The sequence below is a fragment of the Protopterus annectens genome, chromosome 7.part0 (assembly GCF_019279795.1).
Source record: "Protopterus annectens isolate FY-2018-M chromosome 7.part0, PAN1.0, whole genome shotgun sequence".
NCBI classification, from domain to species: Eukaryota; Metazoa; Chordata; order Ceratodontiformes; family Protopteridae; genus Protopterus; species Protopterus annectens.
This window is the reverse complement of record NC_056739.1, coordinates 542,402,433-542,429,791: the sequence shown is the minus strand read 5'-3', so window position 1 is coordinate 542,429,791 and position 27,359 is coordinate 542,402,433.

Here is a 27,359-nt window from a genome sequence, read left to right as displayed (position 1 = left end):
AACTAAGAAATCAAGGCTATGGAAAAAAGAAAATTTAAAGAAAGACACACTTTTTATTTTTTACTAAGTTAAGAAGGGAAAAGTCAGCAGCAGTGGTAGTCAAGAGATACCCTAAAAAGCAGGTGGAAAGATAGACTACAGATAGCAAAGTACCAGCAATGGGAAATACTGAATTATTGGTAACAACTGCAAAGGAAAGTACTGTAGAGGGAAATTTACCACAAAAGGGAGGAAGGTGAAAGAAAGGAATATGGACAAGGTTCATCAAAAGGAAAGAACATACCCACAGTAGACAATAATGGTCCTTAAACTGAATGCATAATCAGGGAACCAAAACAAATAAAACAAGACAAATCAAATAAATGCTTGAGTAAATACATGCAATAATTAGGTCATAACTCTCATGTAAAATACTATAGTGCAAGACTAATCTGATCCTAACTATGTCATTTTGGATTCACCTTCAGACATTTTGTTCTAAGGTGAAATTTATTATGGTCTCCTTGCTTGCACATATATACACAGGTCAGTTCTAGCATTATTTGAATATACTCTTACAACTATTAAGAGTTATTTTTTATATACACACAGGTGTCCTCATGCATTCAAAGGAACTAATGAAAAATTGTACAAAAGTAAGAGAATATCTAAAATCAGCAACAGATTACCTCCATCAATTCCCATTTTCTAAGCTTAGTATCAGGTTGGGCAATGGGTAGTATTGGGGAATACCAGACCCTTCAAGGGCTGAGGTGACTAGACTGATCCTGATTACATAAGTTATAGATGTGAACTTCATTTACTTTGGGAATGTTCGGCCTTCAATGCTAACAGTGTCTTGGTGTATGGTATCTGACAAAAACATTCTCTAGGATAGTCCAGTGTACCTCAATGCAGCCAGGCATGTGTTGTATTATAATTCTCTTAGATCTCAAAGTACAGTTTCCCATGTCATTATAAATTAGCTGTAGAAAGGTATTAAATAGCAATTAAGACATGATGATATACAAGTGATGACCTAGATGTAACCTTAGAAGTAATACATGATGCTGTCTTTTAAACTTCAAGTTCTGCTCTTCATTATTTATTTTCACATGTATTTGATAATCTGGTAACAAGGGTGACTAAGTATATTGAGTCATGATCCAGAGACATAGACAGTGCAGAAACGCTTAACTTTAGAAGACCCAAACAACATGAAATACAAAATAATGTACATATTGCAAAACATGTTAAAATGTTCTAGGAGTTCATTTTAATAAACTAGCATGATCAGCTGAGTTTTGAAAGGGAGAAGGAAGGAAGTTCCCTAACTTAGGAGTCATTTTTGCTAAAGGAATCCAAGTCTCCCTTGTTATCCATATGCTGAGCGGCAGTTCAAGATTGATGCAGAGAGGAATTGTTCCAATCCAGGTTAAGCCAGGCTAAATCAAACAACAGTTAGCGAGTAAGTGTGAGAAAACAGATTGTCACACACTGATTGCCATTTACTGTCCCTGATGCACTAAGGAAATATTACTTTTTGTGCTGCAGATGCTGGTCTGGCAGCTTTTAAAAACTGTGACTGTGTGGCACGCAACATAATCAGTGCTTCAGCAAACACCACAGAGTAAATGGGGAACTAAATGCTGATGAGTTAAACAGGCATTCACAGATGGAACAATTAAGATTAAGTCATATGCATATTCAGTGGCTATACATATGAAATACAAAGAGGTTTTTTTTTTGTACAGGGTTCTTTATTGCCTATGTCAAGGTTTTATTGCTTTCATTTCTTTTGTTAGTTTTGATACATTGTTCTGTATCTATTTTTTATCAGAAAGATATCAAATTACTAGATGTTAAAAAAATTGTGGTCACACATAGGTGCAAGGACTTCAACTACCAGAATATTACTGAATTAATAAAGTTAGTTAAGGGGGATGATGTGAATAGATAAAAAAAAAGTAAAAGGAAGTAAATACAATCCCAAGAGCTGCACTGAATAGATTATCTACTTATAATGATATTTGTGACATTTATTAGCGATATGTATATGATATTTCATAATTCTAATTTAAGGGCCTTATGTCAGTGTGCTATACAGTCTGATAATGGCAGCATATATATTCCTGATCAAACTATTCTGATATATTCCATGAAGAGTTCTAAATCTATTAAGCCTGGATTCAATTAGTTTCATTTTCTCTTTCCATAAATAGTTTATAGGACTCCTTACAACAGTATTTATAAGCTATGAACAATGTGCATATCAAAAACAAAAAGCATTTCATAATATAAAGAAATAATCTGAGCAATCAGTTTAATCACCCCACCTAAGGAAATATATCTTGGATCTGTGAGACAAATAGTTGGGCATGATGCTGATGTGGAGCTTGTTGGTGTACAAGAGGTGTTCTGTTCAGTGCCACATCATTGCACTGTAGCCCTGCGACAAGTAATAACAATGGCTACATCTACTACAGACAAAGCAGATATGCAAATTCTGCTACAAGGTTCAAAGCTATCTGAAGGCAGCTGTACTCACAGACATAGATTGAAGTCAATTCCTAGTCATCTAGCAAAATTAACACCCAACTTCCTATAGTCGGTGCACTTTTAATTCACTAATCTATAATATTCTTGTCGAGGCACCTGGCTCTACCCTCTTTTTTCCGATGTTCGAGCAATAACTTAACTAAGGATGGATTTTACTGCATACAGGAAATACTGTCTTAGGAATAAAGCATTAAGATGAAAGTATGAAATTATGCTTAAAGAGAATTTGCTTTTTGTGGACAGTATACGTAGTGATCAGAAAACAATATATGGCACTGATTGTTAGCTCAGCCATGGGCCAGAAGCAACAAGAAGCCAGACTGTTTGTTGCTTGCTGGGTCAAAGGGAGAAAGGAAGCAAAGAAGTGCTAAAGCTCTAAGTTAATAAACATTTTTCTGCTATTGCTGACTGTTTTCTAAGTGTACAGTTCCTTCATGGTGGCAAAGCATGTACAAGCAAAAAGAATAACTGGCTGTTAGAATTATCGATTGGTTGATTAGTGATCAGCTGGGGTGCAAAGAAGATTATACCACAGAGACATAAACAACAGGCATACTTGGACATTAGGAACTCAAAGTCAGTATGCTTCAGTGTCCATATACAGAATGTAAAAAATAAATGTAATTGTAAATAAAAGGAAGATGAGCTTGGAGAAACCATTATCCTCAGACTGAAGTCCTCCATAAACAGATCATAAAAAACTGGCAAATATAGCATGCAAGAAGCGCAGCCATTATGCCATCTGCAAATCTTGCCATGCCCTTTCAGAGACTAAGTTGTTTATACCTATGGTTGAGACTCCCTTTGCTGAACACTGGCTTTGCATATTGTACTTATCATTTGTAAGTTTCTGTTCTTGAACAACAGTAAAACAGGGAAGGGAAAATTCTGGGGATAACCTAAAACTTAATCTTCAGTCAAAGTAATTATTTTCTGATATTTAATTTTTTCATTTTTATTAAGCATAGTCAGTTGACTTTTGACTAATTTATCAGTGTTTTGGTGCCAGTCCTATATAGTTCAGAACTACTGTTTTGCCTTAGAGCTACTTACAACTCTTGGGCCATGGCTCTAAAAAAGGGCCGGCCTCGACCCATATGACTGGAGCAAAAATGGCATGTTAGTGAGATTGCAGAACCAGTAATTCAGAAACATATTAGCAGCAATGGAGAATAACCTCATTATCAGCTAAACTGCAGGTCTCTGAGTTGCATGGCGATTCCTGCAAACAGGAACATGCTCTTTTCTGCTATCAGGAAAACAACAACTGCCTTCAAACCTCCACAGGTGAATAATTTACCAGTAAAAGTAGTATACCAGCAGAAGAATACTTTGATACAACCAACAGGATGACAAGATTCAAACTGAAGAGTTTATTCCAAACTGGAGAATTTATAAATGGTTAAGCTCTTTTGTCTATGCCAGTGCTAGACTTCTTCAGAACTGTAAACTGAATGACAAACCCTTGAACTAAATAAAAACAGTAAATGAGTTAATTTAATAAGTAAGCAAATAATCAGTTACCTACACTTTCTTAAAAAACATAAATATGGAGCATATGCTGAACAATATACACAAAATATCACAATAATAACTTTACCTAACACTTGACTATATGGAAACCCTGACTTTTTTTTTCATTTTAAAAGATAATAGATTTAATTTGCTGTACATGCTTATTGTCTGATTTATTCCTGAACAAACAGATGCATTTATTCTTAATTCCCAATAAGTTTCCTTCAATTCTAAAACATTATTTAAATCACCACCCCTTAAACACAATTGCACTGAATGAAGTCCTAGATTCATAGATTGTTACTAGGGTAACAACCTAGCAGTCCTTTCTAAGCCTAGTCAAGTTTTCCTAAAAGAATATTGTTGTCCTGTATCCGAATAGGATATTGAGGGCCAGGCTTTTACAAACTGCCTCTATCCATAAGGGACATGGGTGCCAAGCCTGGTGTAAATTTCATATTCCCCATCCACTGGTCTAGATTGTACTTAAATTGGGTAACAGACAAACTCAGCTTCACATGGATGGGAAGCCTGTTTCATAGGATTGGCAGTCTCTGGGACAGTTATCTGTCAATCCAGCATGTCCTGTTTACGTCACAGACAAAATTCAAGCCCCTAGTCCTTGTATTTCTGGTACTCTTTTACTTACAAATATATAGGAGTTTCATAAATGTAGGGTTTGTGGATGCCTTGTAAGCCAGTATAGATCATACCTCAGCAAACGATAGGAGACTGAGTAGAGCCAAAGACAAACTTTCTGAAGTCAGGACATATCACAGAATGCCTGTTTAATGCATTATCAGATTTAAAATTCTTATATATCATTCAAATTCTCTCTTATACATGTCCTTAAACTTCTAATAGTCTTGCCAATATAAAGAAAGAAACATGTCCTGCAAGTAGCCAAATAATCCACTCCACAAGAATCACAGGCAAAATATGCTTTAATATAAATAGTTCTTGCATAATCTTTTACCACAAAATGTGTAAACAAACACAAAATTATATCCCCTTCAATGTTCACATAAATACTGTTAAATGTATTTAACAGTTGCTTAATATTTTTCTGACCTTTTTATACGCAAATGTTGGGAATTCCTTAAAAATATTATTAAACTCTTTACAATGTACTAGCACTTTCTAATTGGTTAAAATTCTACGTACACTACTATTATCTCTACTATAATCCAATACAAATTAATTAGTCCTATTAGGGGACCGTACATCTGAAATTTGACATGCTGTAGTACACTATACATTAGAACTTAAAATAGGTGCAAACCTATTGCAACGTTGTTGCTTAACAGTGTCTAATATCTTATTCATAAAATCATCAGAATAACTTCGAACCATAAATAATTTTTTAAAAAATTCACATTCCATAAAAAATTCATTATCCTGGCCTTGAGGCTCTAATAAATTGTTCCTTAACCACATGTTTCTTAATAAAACCAGGATGTGCATTATTATCGTGTAAAATGTATTAGCAAACATTTCTTTTCTATGTAGTCTTGATAAATATATATTATAAACTTCATCTTTAATAATATTGTAATTAATTATACATTTAAAACAGAAGTCATATTACTTAAATAGTTTCTATATTCATGTAAAATATCAACTGAACAAGTCTACATTAAAAAAAAAAAAAACAGACTATCTACGTACAGGCAATAAAAGTATACAAACTTCTAAATCAGCTATACAGGTATTGTCATTTCCATTCATTCATAATAATATTCACATAACTAGGTGCAACAATAGCTCCCATAGTTACTGCAGCTACTTGTCTACGATATTTCTTATTGAATAAAAAGAAATTGATAGACAATATCAGATTCAAAATACTACAATACATTTCCAATTGCCTTGCTGTAATCTTAGCAAAATTTAATAAATAATTCTTAAACATCATCAAACCCTCCTGATGTGAAATGACTATATATAAATTTACTACATCAGCTGTATCAAAACTAACCATGTCTTTAAATACCATCTTTTCAATATTCATTAAAAAGTGCCATGAAGCCTTAGTATACGTCAACAAAGTACCCACTATGTCCTTAATGGACTTTTCAATATAAAAAACCAATGGTTCTATTTTTGATCCATTTATTGCAATTATTGGCCTAAATGGAGGATCTGTCCTAGATTTATATATCTTCGGTATCCTGAACAATACTGGCAAAACAGGATACTCAACACACAGAAACTTGTACAATTAAGGAGAACTATAACCATTAGACACCATGCCATATAATTCTCCATCACTGTATTTACATGCTTTCATTATATCTCAATAAACTACCACCTAATATGATGTAGCAGAAATGAGCACATTTTCAGTTTGGTTGCAGTACTGACTAGTTTTCCTAATTACTATACTGCTCGCTTCCCTAACTTCTTTACTCATAAATTTCCACTGTCTTTAAAATCCTTAATAGCTTCCCTTTCACCATGGGAGATATCATAATATTTCTTGTCTTTCTTACATTAACTGCTAACTCAGACCTCAATTCTTTTTCACATACATTTTCAAATACAGCCAAATTTGCATGTAACAGTGGAATAAAAGTGCTAGCACATTTAAATTCTGCAGTGCAGTGCAATGCACTTACATATTTATGTTTTTTAAGAAAGTATTGCTTGTTTATTTAATTGTTAAATTTATCAATTAATTAACTCATCTACTGTTGTTACTTAGAGGGTTTGTTGTTCAATTTATTGTTCTGAATGTCTAGCACTTGCATAGACAAAAGCGCTTAACTATTGATAAACTCTTCAGTTTGGAATAAACTCTTCAGTTTAGATTTTGTGTCGTTTTGTTGGTTTGTATTGAAGTATTCTTCTGCTGGTGTATTAGTTTTCTGCTATCCTTGCAGAAATCGTCACTGACTTACAGTGCATTGCACATACACCCACGTCATTCATTCCACTATACACATGCACACAGTGTAGCACATGCACATGCATACACATGCATGCCACCATACATCTTACCTGTCCCTGAGTTTACCAAATTTGTTACTGCCCCTTGTAAATCATGGATGATTACATTCATTCAGTAATGCCAGACATTAGAACTGCATTCTTCTTATTGGTCAGTAAATACCTCTGGATGTGAGGCCTGTTGCTCTATTAACTTTTTAAATGGATTAGAGTAATATTTAACAGACTCCCTAGCCTTGTCTTTGTGAGGATGCAGCCACAACATAGAGGGAAAGGAAAAGTAAGTCAAGGTGGGAGGCAGCTGTAAAGGGAGAAGACAAATATGGAAGGGGAGCTGGAGCCAGAGATACCCATACTAGAGGCAGTAGCACAAGAAGAGCAGGAGAGAAGGGGGTAGGAATGCACATTCGTTCAGATGTAAGGTACAGAGAGCAGAGGAGACAAAGTAGTACTTTTTTATGATTAACTTTTCAACTTAACAGTGCTTGTAGTCATTTCCCATTATCTTTTTCTAACAGTCCTCGAGAGAAAGCTAAATACATGTTTGGCATTTTCCATACTTAAACTATTCATATTAACGAAAAAAAAAAGTTATATTACTGCGCTTACATTCATTTTGGTATTTTCAGTACCTTCTGCATATTTTATTGAATTTTACAACTTTTTTCACCCCTTGTGTGACTATAGTCACTGGCTTTGTTTTTTAAACAGCTGCTTGGCCATTAATAAATCTGTTGATACTTCCTTCTAATTAATCAAAGTATATTTCTGTGATTTTGCACTTTATTTTCCAGTTTACTTAGTTCAGTTGAAAGCTGTTAGTATGAGAGGTTTCTCTCCAGTAACATTTAAATAAATTTCTAACACTCTGTGCCAGTTTAAGTAGTAGATGTTTGTCAGTAAACATGAAGCAATTATAAAATTGTCTCTGAATGCACATTTCAACCAAACTTACTACAGATAGTGTTGGAAAGGGCAAATCCATAGTTTCAGATGCTTAATGTGGACAAAGGGGGAAAAGCACATGTGAGGTTTGGAGTTGATTTACTGGAGTGGCATTTGTGTATAAGGAAATAGTCTTAATCTACAAATGAACACAAAGCTCACACACTGTGTTGCTTAACAATGTATAACATCTCAGAAATGTTGGGACCCTGTAGAGCAAGTCCCGAAATATGGAGTCTGAATGTCCAAGATGCCATTTGTCAGAATATTTTCTTTTCTCTACCGTATGGTGATCTTAGAGTAGGTATATATAAGTTTGGGGGTTGTGAGGGGTGTTCCCCACATGAAGGAAGTGCAAAGGGGCAGAAAGAGTTCTAAGGAAAAGAGCTATCTTTGCTCTACTCTCTTGTTTTCAGTCTTTTTTTCGGTATGTCGGCATGCAGCATTTTGAGTGCTAACATTTAAATCGGAAGCCGTTTAAAACCCAAAGCCATTCTCGTTAGTCTCACAAACAGTGACAAAGTTGTAAAATTAGATAAAAGAAGCAAAAAAAATACTGAAATCTACTTTTCTGTTTAACAGATCCTCCGTTTTTTTACACTGTTTTTTCCCTTGAGAATTCATTAAATTGCACTTCCATATTGTCAAATTTGCCAGTAAAACTATTTTAGCTGTAACTTTCCACTTTTCTTACACTCTTGCATTTACTTTTTACTTTAAAGTGCACTTACAGATGGTTTTCTAGCCAAAGAATAAAGTTGCCAAGAACAGTCGTGATTATTCAGTGAAAGGGATTAATTTACTGATTTTTCTAAGAGGTAGACATTACTAGCTAGAGATCTAGCTTTCTTATTGGTTCTTTTATTTTACTTCTCAGTTTAACAGCAGTGGGAAGTGCTCCACAGAGCACTGCACAACGCTGTATTCAACAAATACAGCAACTTTTATTTTCAAATTCTGTCATAGGAACCTTAGTTAACTCCATCTTCTTCTTAGAACCATATAAACCACAATGTTAAGAAGTGATACATCACTGCACACCTGCAACCAATCTCACAGCCAATCTAGACAAATTAATTACCACATATCTGGTGTTGGTGGTCAAACCAAATCTTGTCTATCCACACTTATACCCCAAATCAAATACCACAGATATGAGACAAATCACTTCCCTTAGTAGTTGCACAAAGATGCTCTGTTTTGTGCTAAGAGGTGCATGTTCTTCATGTGTAGATTCAGACTCTTTTCTTGTAGACAGTTCTCCATTTAATCTACACCAAACCTGTTAGGTACTACTCCCACTTTTAGTCATATTAAGCATCTTAAACCATAGATTTGCCCTTTCCAGCTGTCCCTGTATTCAGCTTGGTTGAAATGAACATTCTGAGACAATTTTGTAATTGCCTCATGTTTACTGACAACCACCTGCTACTTAAACAAATTAGCACAGTATATTAGAGAAGTAGTTATGTAATGTTATTGGAGATAAAGCTCTCACACAAAGCAACTGCAAACAAAAAGCAGGTTGTCAGTACCACACAACACCATACTGAACTAGTCACACACAACTCAGACTAAATACACAAACCAGCATGCGCCAAGGCTGTTAAAAGTAACCTATCTAAAGAAATAAGTATCTGCAGCAACCTCACAAGCACACAGCACGGGCAGGAGCGAACATGAAACATTTATCCAATCGTCAGATTGTCTTAAGTCAAAAGCCCAAAAGGCCAATGTCTACACAATCCAACTTCCTAATTTTAGGTAACTACATACTGAGACACACTGATGCACCACCCACCAGCATGTGTTAATACAGTGCCATAGTCAGTTGGATTGCAGGTGCAGAGATTCACCACATTTTGCAAGCACTCATATTCTTACACTACAGGTACACATATGACATGCTCATAGTGCATGTGGTTATGAATAACTTGAGACATACTTTCCCCAATTATATAAAAAGGGACATGATAGAGCTCTTGTAATATGTGTCCCAGGCAGGTATTAACCTTGTGTTGAGCAGAATTTTACTATCGCCAAGAATGATCCTGAAATATGAGCAAAAGATCACTGACTTCAACAAATGGAATAGCTTTTGGTGTCATTCAAAGCCGGTACAATATATATCTGTCTGGCAGGAGATGGCAGACAGTCCTAATTACTCTGCCAGTGATGACTTTCACCTACCCGCAATGCATTCTTACACTGGCTAAATCCTTGTCAGCCTTCTGAGATCCTTTTTATGTAAAGTCAATCTCCTAAAGCTTCTAATAAAGCAAATAGAATACAGATAACAAAAATATTTTGCTCCACTCTCTACAAGCATTCCTCACCTAAGAAGACATTAGTATAGGCATAGCCACACAGACCCAGTTCATGACCAAATATGGGCACTCCAAGGTTCCAATACCTACCACATGTTCAGGCCCACTGCACTAGATGAAGGTATTATAGGTGGTGGTGTCTCCATATTCTTAGCATTTCACTTCCAGAATTGTTAGACAAGAAAATGGCTTGGAACTCCTCCACACTCAGTTTACTATTAAAACCACTTATCGTGTCATAGCTAAACATGGACCCCTTCTATGCTCCCTTCAACCCATACCTGGTATGTAGCTAGTACGGAACCCTTATACATTAAGCCAAACACCATTCTCCTAGGAGATGCCAATTACCCCTCCCTTAACTGGGAAACCTATACAATCTCAAACATGTAAGCCTAGAAATTTCTGGACTTAATCAATGCAAACTCTTTGGTCCATTTAGTCTGCACCCCAACAAGGAGCACTAACCCTGGACTTGGTCTATACCAATATGAGGCAGCTTTGTTCACCACCATATATCACTTTCTACAGGGTCAAAGTGACCATAAATTTGTCTGATTCACTGTAAAACATAAGCCACAAGCACCTCAGTATTCAGAGATTATATGAAGGCTAATCTGCCTAAACTGAGTGATTACGTGACTACATTCTAAATCCTCTTCCAACATGCTGACCCCACTGCATACACAGAATCCTTTACTGCCAAATTCTGTGCACATGCAAACAGCTGCACAGATGCATCTGTCCACTTCTGAAGTAAATATAATTCCAAATTTAAGAAGAAACCTCTGTGGTGGAACACATATATAATTAGGCTTTACCATGAAATAAAATCAACTCATTGCATGTAAAAATAAATTTAACTTTCATGACGCTAAAATGCTCTTGCTAAACTTAGTAGGAAACTCTGGACCATGTTCAAATCAACAAAGCCAGATATGATGTACAAATAGCAATACAGACAAGAGATAACCACAAAGCCTTTTCAGCTGTGTTAGAAATCTTACAAAAGATGCACAGCACTGCACAGAGCTAACCATAAATAACGCTGCACACTTGGCTCCAGAGGATACAGTCAATCTGCTAGTGGACAAATTTAGCTCAAATTTCATCCCCACTCCTATATTTCCAGATCACATACCCATATCTGCACATTCTCTCTCAAATTTCACAAGAACAAGTCTTTAAAGCACTATTCAAGGATAAAAACACTATTTTTATGGGATCAGATAATCTACTGGGCTGCATACTGGTTAGCCTGAAAAAGGACTTGTCAGACCCTATACAGATGCTATTCAATATCAGCCTGCAAAAAGGCTTTGCGCCAGATGAATGGATGACAGCAACAGTCATCCCCTTGCACAAGGATGGTGCAACAATTGACCTGAGTTATTACAGACACATAAGCCTGACCAGTCACATATTTAAGGCTATGGAAATGATCATTATGGAGTTAATAAATGAGGGTATTGCAACCTAAAACCTCTTGACTCAAGCCAATTCAAATTTGTCAAGGAGACACCCTTCTTACTTAACCTGGTTGACTTCTTTGAGAAGGTTACTGAAGCAATGCATGAGATCATGTTAGTACACATGATATATCTGGAATTCTCAAAGGCATTTGACACCATCCCACATTCAAGAGTTATAGGCAAACTCTCCCTATTAAATGCAAACCTTTTTGTAACTCATTGGATAGAAAACTGGCTCACAAACAGAACCCAGGAAATTATGTTGGGTAGCTCTTACTCCTCCAAAAGACCCATCTCCCGTGATGCATCCTAGGGTTAAGTCCTTGGACCACTTCTCTTTGGTATTTATTTCTTGCAGAGCAGAACAAATGTTAAGGGTTAAATGCAGACTACGTTTGGTCAAGATACTGCCGTATAATGAATTCTTATGAATTCATGGGCTTTGTAGCCTTGATATGAGCTTTGACAGAGAGATGGCAGAGGCAGAAGATATGTTTATTAAAAGAGGCCATGATGTTCAGTTGGTTAGGGAAGCTAAGCAAAAAACACGGATGTGAGGTATTCTTCTAACCCCCAGGGATACTCTCATTATGCCTGTGTTAGTGGAAAATATAAAGGTGGTACATGTGGAAACAAATCCACCAACGCAGTTGGAAATAATGGGGACCAGAAGAAAGTTTTCTTAGTGACAACCTATAATGTTATAACGGAGGAAATAGTTAAAAAAGCACATAGTTTGTGGCCCATGCTTCTAAGGGATACAGTTTTGAATTCTATATTACCTGACTTTGTGAGTATTGCATATAAAAGAGCTAGGAATGTGGCTGATATTCTGGTAAATAATCAATTGTATTTACCAGATGTTAATGTTAGTCAGAATTTAAGCACAAATAAGGGCACTGTTCCATGTGATGGCTGTTCCATCTGTCATTATGTAGTGAGTTCTTTTCCCTATATTAATGATATTAAATTTACAGCTAGGTATGAATACAGTTGTAATACTGAGGGGCTAGTGTATGTGCCGAGATGTGGATGCAATAAGTTCTACATAGGGGAAACTTATAGGAGTTTTAGGGTTCAGTTACAGGAACATATTAGGGACATAAAAGTCCCCTTGGGAGCCATTTCATGACAGCACATAATTCTGATCCTGATTCTCTTAGGGGTTAAGTTCTGCAAAAATTGCAAGTTGATATATGTGAATGTGTGTCCTTAAAAAATAAACTTTTAAAAAAGAAACCCTCTTGATTTTAAAGTATGGTACTTTGGAGCCTCAGGGACTCAACAAGGAATGTAATTGGAAGTATGTGATTTAAATTGTATGCTTAATTGATTGTCTTGTGCAATATGCTGTATTTAACTAAAGAGTGTTTTGTAGTGCTTTTACTCTTGGAAGGCTGTGCAAGCCGAGGCGCTAAGTGTTTCATTAAAATTGCTTACTTCTTGGATCGGTGGTATTTTAAAATTTTATTTTTGGATTTTTTTTAAGTTGCATTTGTTGTTTTTTTGGCAAGTGATCCTGCAAATAATGTGCCATGTCCCTTTAGGGATGATACTATTGATGGCAGCCAAAGGACTATTCAGCAGTTTGTTTTACAACTGAATGAGAGAGGCTCTAGAAATTTAGAAGCAGTTGGTACTTTTAATGTGTCCGGTACTGGTAATTCGGCTCTCTTGAAGCTGCTGTTCAGGATCGGGCTGCTTGGAAGCATTTTATGGTGGAACGAGGACATCATTTTGTGAACCCTTTTCAAACTTTGGGCTCTTCCACTGTGACTACTTTATTAGAAGAGGCTGTAAATGTGAGGGAGAAGCTGGAAAATCTGCTGCAGAAGGAGGCTAGTATACATATTAACATTCTTTGCCTTCAGCGGTATGTACAGCTGAATATTACCCCGAGAGGTCTATGAGCATACAAAGCACATAAAACCCCCTTTGAGGGGGGGGAATGCTGAGGATATGGTCTTTCAAAAGAGATGGGTACAGGCAGCTCACCAGTGTTCCACTGAATAGGTATGCATCCTAATTGAGAGGGATGAGTTAAAGAAGCGAAGACTTAAAGAAGAAATCAGAATGATGAGTGTTGAACTTGATAAACCTAACATCTGTTAAACTGACTAGTATGCTGGAAGAAATTAATGGCAGATTTGTGGACTTTGAAGACTTACTAGTTCAGCGTAAAAGCTACAAAATTAATAGAGACATTAAGGATTACAGTCTTGATAAAGGGTTTCTTTGGAAAAGAAAAAATAATAGATCTTTATAATGTTATTTGGGGTAAAAATGTTTCTGCTCCTTCCTCAGTTTCTTTTGCTGCTTTGAGGAGGCAGACATGATTGCTGGAGCTGAGGGGAATGTGGAACAGTTTCCAGCCCTGCCCAAAGCACAAAATTCGAAAGATATGCAGAACCGCTTTCGGAATTCCAGTTCTGCCAGAACAGGCTTTAACAACAGAAAACGGGGCAGCAATGAATGGGGCCAGCAAAAGAACTATAATAAGAATGGAAAGCGTAACAAGAAAAACGCTGTTATTAATGTATTTTGTGACAATTTACATGTGTTAAATCTGTCCAAACATGAAATTTCTAATGTGGTTATGTCTGTATTATGTCTTAGCCTTAATTTTTTACCAGCTGCTTTACCAAGAATACATGTACTTAATAGTGAAATATTTTCTTTCAGTAGAAAATTGCATTTGATGTATTACTTTAAACAAGAGAGAGGGGTTGTACCTACTGACTGTTATGAAAGTGGTGATAATTCTTTTCACTCATGTTTGTCATCTCAGGATGATTTGTTTGAGAATGACTTTAATGCTTATGCCAAAAGCTCTTTTATTCCACCTTTTCTAAACAGCACTTTGCAAGTATATTTTGCTACACTTAATTTTGAGGTTGAACAAATGTACTGGTCTTGCATAGAGAATAACTTTAATATATGCTTTAACTTAACTAAGAAGTAATGGCTAGCCCTATTGGAATTTGGTAATGACAGAAGATGGGTGGTTAAACCATCTGATAAGGGCAACCAGATAGTAATCATGAATTTTAAACAATATTTAGAGATGTGTTATAAACATTTGAACAATGTGGAAATTTATAGAAAATGTGATGTTTCTGATTACTTTGAAGCTATTAAGGAGTACAAACTGTTGTTAGACAAAGGTCTTAGGTTGGGGTATTTTACCTCTAAGGATGTGGAAAAGAAGTTTGGAGTAAACTGCTCTATGGGAATTTTTTACTGTTTACCTTAGACACACAAAGGTCTAACTAACCTTAGTGGTTGACCTATAGTGTCTGCACAGAGGTACTTTTTGAAAAACATAAGTGTGCTTCTACATGAACATCTTAAGAAATATGTAATGAGTACAGCCTCTTATATTAGGGATAGCCAGGAGTTTTTGAACAAAATAAAAAGGAAAGTTTGGAATATGAACATGTTTTGGCTCTGCCTGGATATCAAAAGTCTTTATACTAACATTAAGCATGAAATAGGGATTCAGGCCTTTTTCCATTTCCTGGGGAACTTTCCCATGTCTCATTTTTTGATAGATTTAGTTATGTTTTCTTTGAAAAATAGTTTTTTTATGTATAATGGAGACATTTTTCAGCAATTACAGGGCACTGCTATGGGGGCAGCTTTCACCCCCATGTATGCTAATTTAGTTATTGCTAAACTTAAAGATGATTTTGTTTATAGACATGATTTTTTTAGATCAAAAGTTATTTTATATTTTATATTTATTGATGATCTTACCTGCGGTGGTGGTGCTGCAGTAGCATTGTCGCCTCGCAGTAAGACGCTGGCCGGTTCGATTCTCAGCTACAGCGTCTTCTGCGTGGAGACATGTGTGAATGGGCGTACCTGCATTGAAGGTTGTGCATCAGGGCTGGTAACTCGGCACGTAAAACTCAACTACCAATCATTAGCAGACCGGAGTTCCGCTGTGGTGACCCCTAACTGGGAAAAGCTGAAAAGACATGACGATATTCATTGATGATCTTATTTTTTATGTCAAGGAAGCCAGACAGAGGCCCTTGGGTTTGTCGATGACTTACAATCTAATAATATGGGCTTAAGCTTTGATGGTATACAGCTTGGCCCACAAGTGAATTTTCTGGATATTAGCTTAGTTGGATTTACAACTAGTCTCCATAGGAAATTTGAACATAGAAATGTATTTTTATATGGGAGTAGTTGTCACCCCAAACATTTGATCAAGGTACTGCCTTATAATGAATTCTTATAAATTCATAGGCTTTGTAGCCTTGATATGAGCTTTGACAGAGAGATGGCAGAAGCAGAAGATATGTTTATTAAAAGAGGCTATGATGTTCAGTTGGTTAGGGAAACTAAACAAAAAATCACGGACGTGAGGTATTCTTCTAACCCCCAGGGATACTCTCATTATGCCTGTGTTAGTGGAAAATATAAAGTTGGTACATGTGGAAACAAATCCACCAACGCAGTTGGAAATAATGGGGACCAGAAGAAAGTTTTCTTAGTGACAACCTATAATGTTATAACGGAGGAAATAGTTAAAAAGCATGTAGTTTGTGGCCCATGCTTCTAAGGGATAACATTTTTAACTCTATATTACCTGACTTTGTGAGTATTGCATATAAAAGAGCTAGGAATGTGACTGATATTCTGGTACATAACCATTTTTTTTACCAGATGTTAATGTTAGTCAGAATTTAAGCACAAATAAGGGCACTGTTCCAAGTAATGGCTGTTCCATCTGTCATTATGTAGTGAGTTCTTTTCCCTATATTAATGGTATTAAATTTACAGCTAGGTATGAATACAGTTGTAATAGTGAAGGGCTAGTGTATGTGCTGAGATGCGGATGCAATAAGTTCTACATAGGGGAAACTTATAGGAGTTTTATGGTTCAGTTACAGGAACATATTAGGGACATAAAAAATAAGAAACTAGAGAGCCCCCTTGGGAGCCATTTCATGACAAAACATAATTCTGATCCTGATTCTCTTAGGGGTTGTGTTCTAAAAAAATTGCAAGTTGGTATATGTGAATGTGTGTCTCTAAAAAATAAACTTAAAAAAAAAAAAAACCCTCTTGATGTTAAAGTATGGTACTTTGGAGCCTCAGGGACTCAACAAGGAATGTAATTGGAAGAAAAACCTTGTCGAGTGGATGGGAAACAGAAATTTTACCCTGGGATCACTTCAGTGGCTCTGCTGGACAGAGGCACAGGGAACTAATCTAAGGGGGTGGCAAAAGCCAACACATTCTGGCTAAGCTTATAAATGCTTTCGGGCAGATAGCCCAGTACCTGCCTATGAACCTAAGTATGTGATTTAAATTGTATGCTTAATTGATTAATTGCCTTGTGCAATATGCTGTATTTAAGTAAAGAATGTTTTGTAGTGTTTTTACTCTTGGAAGGCTGTGCAAGCCGAGGCGCTAAGTGTTTCATTAAAATTGCTTACTTCTTGGATCGGTGGTCTTGGTGGTATTTTAAAATTTTATTTTTTGCTTTTTTTAAGTTGTATTTGTTAAGTTTGCCGATAACTCTAAACTTGGTGCAACCGTAAACTCACTAGTGGACACCAAAATCCTCCAAGAGGGCCTTTCCCAAACTAATAGCTGGTGATAAAACCATGGACTAAAACTAAGTGCCAAGAAATGCATTGTAGTATCCTTTGGCAAGAAGAACCACCATTGTAACCATGATATTGACAATACACTCATGAAAGTTGATACTATAGTAAGAAATCAAAGTACCTGCGTTGATAATGAAGTGTCCTTTGATCATCACATATTCAGTATTATAAGAAAATCCTTTTTCATTGCACAACTTATATTTAACGTTATGGCATCAAGGTCCAGGGATGTAATCATTCGTCTGTACTTGGCTCCTAATAGGCTGACCACTGAATATAAAGTCCCTTTCAGAATGTATCTGCAGAAATACTTGGCACAAATGAATCACTACAGTACTTATTCACTAAAACAATCAAGGTCCTAAATAATAAAAACTATGCAGATCATCAGAAAGCTTTGCCCTTCTTGTAGATATCACACAAGCTACAAAGAGGTGACCATTATCTTGTGTATAGAGCCTGAACAGATCCTTATCCTGTCAGACGACATTCGTAAGTGTAGTGGCAGTACTGGCAACTGCACAAGGGATCTCAAATCAGGACATGTCAGATATGTATCATAGAGAAAAACACTCCTATAGAACCATCTTCCATTCCTCATAAAGCAAAGTAGCTTTTGTACTCTATTCAAATTGCATTGGAAAGACCGAATGGGAAACCGTAAATTCACCCCGGACTTAGCACCATGCCCCTTACAGAAAGGGGCAACAAGTATACCCCAGCAAATCCCTGATATACCAATTATGGTGTATGAATATACAAGGAAATGAAAGATTAAGCTTTTAATGATCCATATTGATGAACAGCCTAGTAAATACCTATGAACCTACGAATTTCTCTGGAAAAGGCACAGTAGAAAAGGGAATAGATTAGATACAGCACATGGAGAGACAGGCAACTAACTAAGATGGTGAGAAGGGATGGGGTGGTGAAAGAGGAGGAGAAAAGCTTACAGATAGAAATGGCAATGAATGTGTCAGGAAATGATATAATATGTAAGTTGTTGATAGAAAACTGTGTTTTGATTATTGTAGACTAAATCATAAAGGTGATAATGGGGCTAAGTAGGTGAGAGAACAGAGAACAGATTTTCATTTGCCTTGGGGCTTAGCATCAGCAAGATGTGGATGAGGTGGCCAAAGTGGTTACCTAGATGGAGTGGTGGATACATGTTATAGTGTATGCTTGTGGTAATGAACTATTAGAGGAAACAGCTGAAGAGGTAGCAAGCAAAGCCATGGGGATGGGAGAGAAGGATCTTAAGAGTGGATAGATGTAGTGTTCTGTGAAGTGTGACTTGTTCTGGAAGCCACCATGGTGAGGAAAAGGAAGTACTGGGGAGTATGATGTCTAGATGCAACAGTAATCAAGGGGGAAAGGCTTGGGACTGTCAGAAGGATGGGGACAGAGATAGAGAAGCCACATTCAAGGGACAGACTGTCTTCCTCCACAGAATACAACAATGCTAAGTGCCAACTTGTATATATACACATCTCTATAACTTTACCTTTAAAGTTAGTTGGAAGGAGGAAATGAGTGCTACAGAAAAGTAAGGGGTGTATTAGCATTCTAGCGTCAGACAGAAAGTAAATGCATTTGTAGACCACAGAGGAAGAATATAAAATAGTGCCTTGGAGTATGGCTAGGTCATATTACTTTGTAGTACAAAGGAGCAATTTAGGAAAATGGGGGAGCCTCAATCACATATTAAAGAGAGGAGAGGGACATCGCTTGTATCACAGGCATTTGATCCAATGAAAGGAGGCAATGTGACTTGGAGGATCCTGGGTATAGGTTGTTCATGACTATAGGTTCATAGGAGATTACTAGGCTAACAGATTAAGGGCTCTTACAAGCCTAGTCAATATAACCCGATTTTACCCAATATATGGCCCCTAGGGCCAAGAGAATGGCATATATTTGTGCCTGTACATTGAATATCCTACAGATTGTCCATGTCCATAAGGGACATAGACACTACCTCAGGTATAAATTTGTGATTACCAATCCATTGATCCAAATTCCATTTGAAGAAGGCCAGGGAAGGGCTCTGCTTAATATGTATAAGAAACCTGTTCCAAACAAGGGGTGATCTCTGAGACATATCTGTTTCTGCGTCATGTTTTGTTTGAATCACTGACTAAGTTTAGACCCCTAGATTGGGTGAGTCATGTGCTGTTTGACATGAGGATGTGTAGTGTCATTATCAGGGCTGGATTTGTGAGTGCCTTGTAGGTCAGGCATAGGTCACCCCTTAACTCATTCCTTCCAGTACAGCTCTTCTGAGTGCGTACCTTTAAATCCCAGTAGGTGTGGTCTGAGCCTTTAAAAAATGAAGTTACTGCCTTACAATTCTAACAAATACTCATTGAGAGAGGTCAAATATCAATACAGTTGTGTTTGCCATCATATATGCCTCAGGATAAAACATTCTGATACCTTTTATGTAACATGTTTTTTGAAATTATTAATGCAAATATGAACAAACAATATTTGATGGATAGAAGAGTAGTGGGAGTAGTGCAGAAATGCCTGGAGCCACACAGAGTAAAGGGATATGGTTTTTAGTCTATCTTTATAGTTCATGTTCTTTACGCTCTATATTTTCTTTGTGAGGAGCCTCTGAGGTCGCTCCAGCTGCCGTAAGTGCATAGTCAAGTACATGCCAAATGGTGCACTGTACTGAATGACAGAGAAGGAGGACAGGAAGATATGTTATAGCTAATGAAGAACAACAATGTGATGTAAAGATGAGAAAGAAAACCAAACTAAGAATATGGCAGGGGAGTTGGTCGAGCAGAATGGGTAAGCCTTCTAAGGCAAGACTGTAACACAAAGGATGCAATAAAGAATTTGGGGACATGAATGTGCAGGTAACAGTACTCTTTTCCAGCAATGATCATTCCACTGTGTCATTTAGAGTAGAAGAAAAGACAAAAACAGTGGTGTGTGACTTTAGGAAACAGACTTTTGTTGTGCTGAGGAAGTGGTTAGGAACAGGATAAGAGACAGGAAGAAGACTGAGGTAATAAACAAGCTATGGGAAAGGGACAAAGATGGAGTATTTACGCTTATGGACAAACGTGTTTAAGAGACTAAAAAGTAAAATGTGGTAAAGTCCAATGTAGCTACACAGAACTACAAGTCTCGAAATTAGGTAAAATTACATGGCTTACAAGAGTTGGAAACAGGAGGTGAGGGTGGGGAAGAACAATGTGCTAGGAGGAGAGCAGAATGGCAACAATTGGAGAATGATTCAAACAGACCAAATATTAATGCAGTCAAATTTTTTGGTTGGCTGGGTACAAATAGTATATCAGTAGACATTCAAGCAGCCACGGCTGATACTGTGGCTTCTTATATGATTTTCTTTTACTGTGTGCGTGTGTGTGTGTGTGTGTGTGTGTGTGTGTGTGTGTGTGTGTGTGTGTGTATGTGTACTTGCATGCATGGAGTGTTTGTGTGTGTGCGTGTGTGTGTGTGTGTGTGTGTGTGTGTGTGTGTGTGTGTGTGTGTGTGTGTGTGTGTGTGTGTGTGTGTGTGTGTATAATTGCATGCATGAGGTGCCAGTGTGTGTGTGTGTGTGTGTGTGTGTGTGTGTGTGTGTGTGTGTGTGTGTGTGTGTGTTAGTGTTTGCATATGTTTGTGTATATGTATATGTTTGTGTGTGTGTTTGTGCTAGAAAGTGCAGCAAGAAACTATGACTTCTGGATGGCGTACAGGATTTTAGAGCAAGACTTTTTTAGTCTTCAACCTTGGCTGAGGTGGATGCCACTTGGGGGATTCCCCACAGTGCCAAATCATCTAGCCGCTGGACTGTGCTAGCAGACCTTTTAGTGAAGATTTTTAACAAATTACTGGGTGGTACATAACTGCCTGAGGACTGCTATACAGCAACTGCTGTACCCTTGTATAAGAGGAAAACACACACACAAAAGAATCAGAAGAAATCCTAGCCTGAAAACAATAGTGTCATAAAAAGTTATGAAAATAATCCTGTGTGGGAGGTTGGTAGGACTCTTAAAGAACAGCAGTCTCCAGGAGGGTAACAAACATAAGTTCATACCCAGAAGGAGCTGCCAGTCAAATGATTAAGTTTTAGTGTTTTCCAAATGAATTTGCCAGGGGTGTACCAGTATGGGTGGTGCTACGCAACTTCTGCTAGGCCTTTGCTTCAGTCCCACAAAGGAGGCTGATAGGTAAATTGAAGGAGCTGGGATAAGACTAATGTTGAAGAACTAGACTGCAACATGGGTGATGGTAAGATTCATAGGGTTGTGGTGTGATGGATGATATCAGGAATAATGCCGCTAAGTAGTTAAGTCTTGAAGAAGTTAGGCCAGGGTCTAGTGTGTCTGTCTCAGATATAACTTTTTGAATAGAAAATAGGATTAGCCTCAGTTCATGAAATAAAGATAGGTGATGTAGTGCAAGATGAGTGGATGACTCTTTGGAAAGATTTAGGAAAGCTGTCTAGTGGGCATAAAAATGACATCTGATCTGAAGTTCATTGCAGAGAAATTCAAAATACTGTGGGTGGACCACAGCAACTCTGGCATAGGGTATCAGCTGGGGGAGTAGCACTGATGGCAGCAGTGTAGGAAAGGGATCTGGGAATGCTGATCACACCTAGGATAGACTATCAGGAAAAGTGTAAAGGGAGCAGTGGCAGAAGGAAACAAAATGCCATTGTAGTTCCTTAGGGAAAAAGACTCCACAGGAAAACAAGTAATGTTTTCACACTTGAGGGATCTGTTCAGATTGTACATTGAATAGTCTGCCACACAAGCAAAGAACTTTGGGATGCTGGAAGGAGTTAAGAAAAAAGTCACCAGAATAGCATGAGAGATGACAGCAAGTGGATGTGAACAGAGAATAAATCAGCTAGACATCATCTCACTGAAGAGCAAAATGGACAGGGGAACAAGATACTGGTACACAAGATTACATCAGGCAGACAGGAAGGGGTCAATGTTAATAGGAATCATGGGGTGGGAGGGGAGGATAAAGTAGAGGCCGGACTGTATGGTCTTACTACTCTCAGGATCTCCAAAAAGTACTTCTTCACAGATTGTGATATGAACCCATGAAATGGAGTTCCAGAGTTCCAGAAACAGTGGCAAACAGTTAAGTACAGTTGCCTAAGTCCTACTTACTTGTAACAGTAGCTGTTCAAATTCCTCACTACCTCAGTGGCATTTTGAGTTATCTGCAACTGCTGTACTGGCCAGCTATCAAGCACTTAGAATCCCCTCCCTCTCTTTTCCTATGATAGCTGAGCATATCCTGAGAGGGAAGCCTTTAGTTGTGATAGGAACTGTGTGTTCAGGCTTTTTTGCTCCCACAAAGGAGAGGATAGGAAAGTACTTGAAGCCAGAATAATCTAGCAAGAGTATATTTATTTACAGCCAATCACAACACCGTATTAAAACAAATACAACAATAACCGAATCAAAGATGTTGAAACCCACCTCAATTATACACAATCTGGGGGGTGGCAGGTGGGTGCTACCACTGAAGCAGTGAGGCAGTTGATCTCTCCACTACTGCAACTCTTGTTTCACAAATCCCAGTACTGGTACCTGGAAATCCAAGGGTCCAACAATTCTTCAAGTACCACAGAATTTTTTTAATGTGTAGTCTTGATAGTGGTATCATGAGGATCACTGATGCCATGAGGCCTAGAATTTTGAAGAATTGTCTTGCTGAGGCCATGACTAGAAAACAAAGAAATCTAAGAAAATGCTGTGATAAGTCAGAATTTGTCTTCTGGCAGGCAGGCCATCCTTTTAATACGTCTATCTAACATCTCAGGAAAACAATTCCTTGAGAGGATGTGAGACAGTACTTTTGATAGTTCAGTTTGAAGAACAGATGGGAAAAGAGGGATGCAGGCTTGTCTTAGGACTCCAAGCACCTGGATTCATAATCTGCACAAATCATCAAGTTGTTAAAATGTGGGTGCCTAGGTTTCTGCAGTAAACAACCACTGGGGCCAGACACTTTGTAAACACTTGAGGTGCAGTAAATAGCCCAAAGAGTAATGTAGAAAACTGATAATTTAAGCCAGACACATCATCACCTTCATCAACCCCCATTTTTCCCATTTTCTAAATGGGGTCAGGGTGTCCTAATTTCCTCTTACTTTCTTCCTGTTTATCCAAATCTTCTTCACCAGATGATATCTGCCTTTTTGCACATGTGCCTAAACCACTGTAATCTGTTTTTTTTTTTTTTTTTTTTTACTTTCTGTGCAATTGGAGCTACTTTTGCCTCAATCTGATGTCCTTACTTCTTTGTTCTTCATTTGTCCCACAATGTGCATCCCACCACCCATCTCAGGCACTTCATCTTTATCATTTCTACCTTCTTGAGCTGCTCTGCCTTTTCTGCCCAAGGCTTTTTACACCTTACTTTTCAATTTCTTTGGCATTCTTCTGCCATGCAGTACCCCTAACACTCTGAGGCAGTTGGCTGAAATCTCTCTGATTTTACCTTTGACCTCCTCATTCAGACATGCATTCTCCTCATCTACTCCTCCCAGATACTTGAAGCTGTTGATGTGTTTATTTTGCCTTCTGTCTCAATTCTCAGCTTCTTCTGATTTCCCCCATTTGCTGCCATTATAATTATTTTATCTTTTCTCAGTTTCATCACATGTGCCTTCAGTTTTGCATTCCATTCTTCTATCCTTTGCTGAGTCTGCCTGTAATGTCACATCATCTACATACAGCAACTTTGTTGGTCTGTCCTCTCCAACCTTTTTGCTGATGTAGTCCATCACCAGTATGGACAGCAGGGGGCTCAGAGCTGAAGTCTGATGCACATCTACTCCTACTGGAAATTATTTTTATACAGAACACTGTTTGTACTTGCATCATTGGGCCCTTGTACATAGCCTGAACTATCTCTATCAGTGTTTCTGGGACTTTAAGCCACCGTAGGACTGCTCAAATCAGCTTTCTTGGCATGTTGTCATACACTTTCTTGAAGTCTAGTAATACTCAGTTGGACTCTTTCCTCATCTCTAGCTTCTTCCCAACTTTCAGCTTCACTGCAACCATCAGATTGATTGTACTGTCTCTTGGTCTTAATCAGAACTACTCATCTCTCATCTTACTTTCCACTACTCTGTGTATTTGTTTATTAATCACCTTCTCCAGAACTTTTATGCAGTGTAACAGGAGTTTGATATCTCTCTACTGCCCACAGTTGTGGATATCGCCTTTGTTCTTGTACACTGGCACAAGTATGCTTACTCTCCAGTCATTTGGGATATACCTTTCTCCCCATACTGCTATGAGTACCCTCAGAAGCTATTTTTTGCCCTATCTCGCCAAACATTTTGATAATATCTGCTGTGACCTCATCTGAGCCTGCTGCTTTCCCTAACTTCATTTTCCTTAGTGCTGTTCTTACTTATTCTAGGGGGGAGTCCTCTTCATCTTTCACTTTAGGCTGTGTCTAGGGCACAGAAACTTCTGAAACTACCCCTCCCATCTGTATTTGATTTCCTGTAGACTGGTGAGAAGGTTATTGCTGCCATTCCCTTATGAGGGGTGTTTGATGACCATTTTCTTTATTGTTCTGTCTTTACCTTGCAACCATGTGCCATTTGCCAAGTCTGTTTTCAGAAACTGTTAGAAATACCTCTAATACCTTGTTCTTTGCTACTGCAACTCCGCTCTTAGCCTCTTTGTTAGCCTGCCTGTATTTCTTCCAAGCCTGGTCTGTCTTTTCTAGCTCCTATTTTTTTCTGCACTTCTTTATTTTGATGAATTCCTGCACTTCTGAATTCTACCACCAGCCATCCTTATGAACCTGATTTTGATACCAGCTCAGCCACATACCAGTTCTGTAGTCCTCACTCATGCTGTTTTGAGCATTCTTCTTCAACTCCACTTATTTCCTCTTCTTCCTGAGCTGCTAGAGACTGGAGTAATTCTTTGAACTCTTGCACTTTTTCTCTCTATTCATCTTCCAAATCTTCAGCCTAGTCTTTGATGACCTTAAAACCTTCTCTGACCACTACACACAGCTGATTCTGGCAACCAGTGATTTGTGCTGTGATCTGACTGTTTCACTGGGGATGACATTGGAATCAATGATTCTACCCTAGATCCCTTTCCTTATTATGAGGAAGCCTGTTTGAGTAGCATGTTGGAACCTCACAGAGACCAAGAGAAAACATGCAAACTCCATAAAGGAATTGGTCAGAGGTCAGGATCTAACCTCCTGCCTTGTGCATGGGAGGCAAGGACCTTAGCTATTAAGCTAACTGGTCTCTAGCAAATTTCAAAAATGTCCTGAAATTGGGAGCAATAGGAATATGATGATGATGATAAGCACCATTGAAATCTACAGTCACCATGAAAAGGTGACCAGGAAATAACATTAGGGATGATTGTAAGTTTCATTTTGAATTTCAGAACTTTTACAAAGGTGTTTAGGACGGGTCTTCTGCAGTGCTCATTTTTGGTACCAAAAATTTTTGGGATTAAAATCCTTTGCCTTTGCCTTTATATATCTCATGCACTAGCTCTATGACCCCTGCTTCTACCATGTGATGGAGCACTGGAGAAAATATCTCTGTCTGGTCTGGAGGGTGTAGGCGATTTCCCCTGAAAGGGGGAGGATTTTCTATCCACTGCAAAATTTATCCTCTCCAAATTATTCTGAGAACCCATTTGTCTAATGCTGTTTGTGGCCAGGTTGCACAGTTAAGAGAGATCCTAGGTAAGGAGAAAGAGACGAAAGGGAAGGAGGGGGTAAGGGTTATCTGTGAATCAGTATAGTCATTGCTTTGCAGAGGGTTGACCCCTTTTTGCAGGAAAGGAACCCCTCTTGTTTGGTTTCAAAGAATTATCTTCTTGCCATTTTGTTTAGATCCCTAACTTTTGTTTGGTTGGAATATTTATTTGTTCTGTCCCTTAAAGGAAGACATACACATTCAAGCACACCACTCAAGGCATGTTTCAAATCCTGAGTCAAATAAGAACAGGTAAGGATTCAGCAAAATCATCCAAACTGTACTCACAATGTAAAATAAATTTCCACATTTAGCCCTGATAATTTAAAAGACTATATTACTTGAAAGAGACATCCTTTTGCCCAGAAAATCTAACCATTTTCCCTCTTTGTCAGTGGCCACTGGAATAGATGAAGCCAATGACTTTTAACTGAGCAGGCAGCTTGGGGGACTGCAACTAGGCTAGCAGTCAAATAAGAAAAGAGACTTGCCATATCTGAGGAGACCCTATATTTTCTCTGAGCCTTTTAAGAACTGCTGTAATAGATAATGGTGTCCTGCAGGCAGCTGTATAAACATCTTCCAAGGCAGGTAAGACAGGGAGGATAGCCATGGAATTGGGCATCTTGTCCTGTATAAGTTCATATACCCTGCTTAGCTCTGGAGTAGTTCCTGACTGCTCCCAAGCAAAAACATGAAATCTAGCATTTAACTCAGAAAAAGTAAAGCACTTGTTTGGGTTAAGCTCAGGTTCACTTTACAAATAATCAGAGTGACTGGACTCAGTATCAACTAGGAATTCATCATTGTCCTCATCAGATTCCTCATTATTCTCTGAAACAAAAGTAAAGACTATGGCCAAACTAGCAACAGAGCTGTGTATAGTAACACAACTGCCAGAATTAGCTATTGGAGTTAACTCTTAGCCAAGGAAACCACATTAATATTATAAACAGATATAATCTGATTATCAGGTGTATGGTGAAGCTTTGTTGTTTCTTTTGTGAACTTCACTACTAGATAAAATATCTGGGGACAGAGTATTTTGTCTGACAAGGGGTCTCTTACCCCAGACTACTTCTGCACCTAAAGAGTTTGGTTCTCCCATACCTGCACCAACTACTCAAACAATCCCAAGAACTGTCTAACCCTCGTTCTATAGTCGCCAACAAAGCTACACTACAGAGAGATGGGGTAAAAGATAAATGGACTGCAAACTGAGCAGTGACCCCAACAG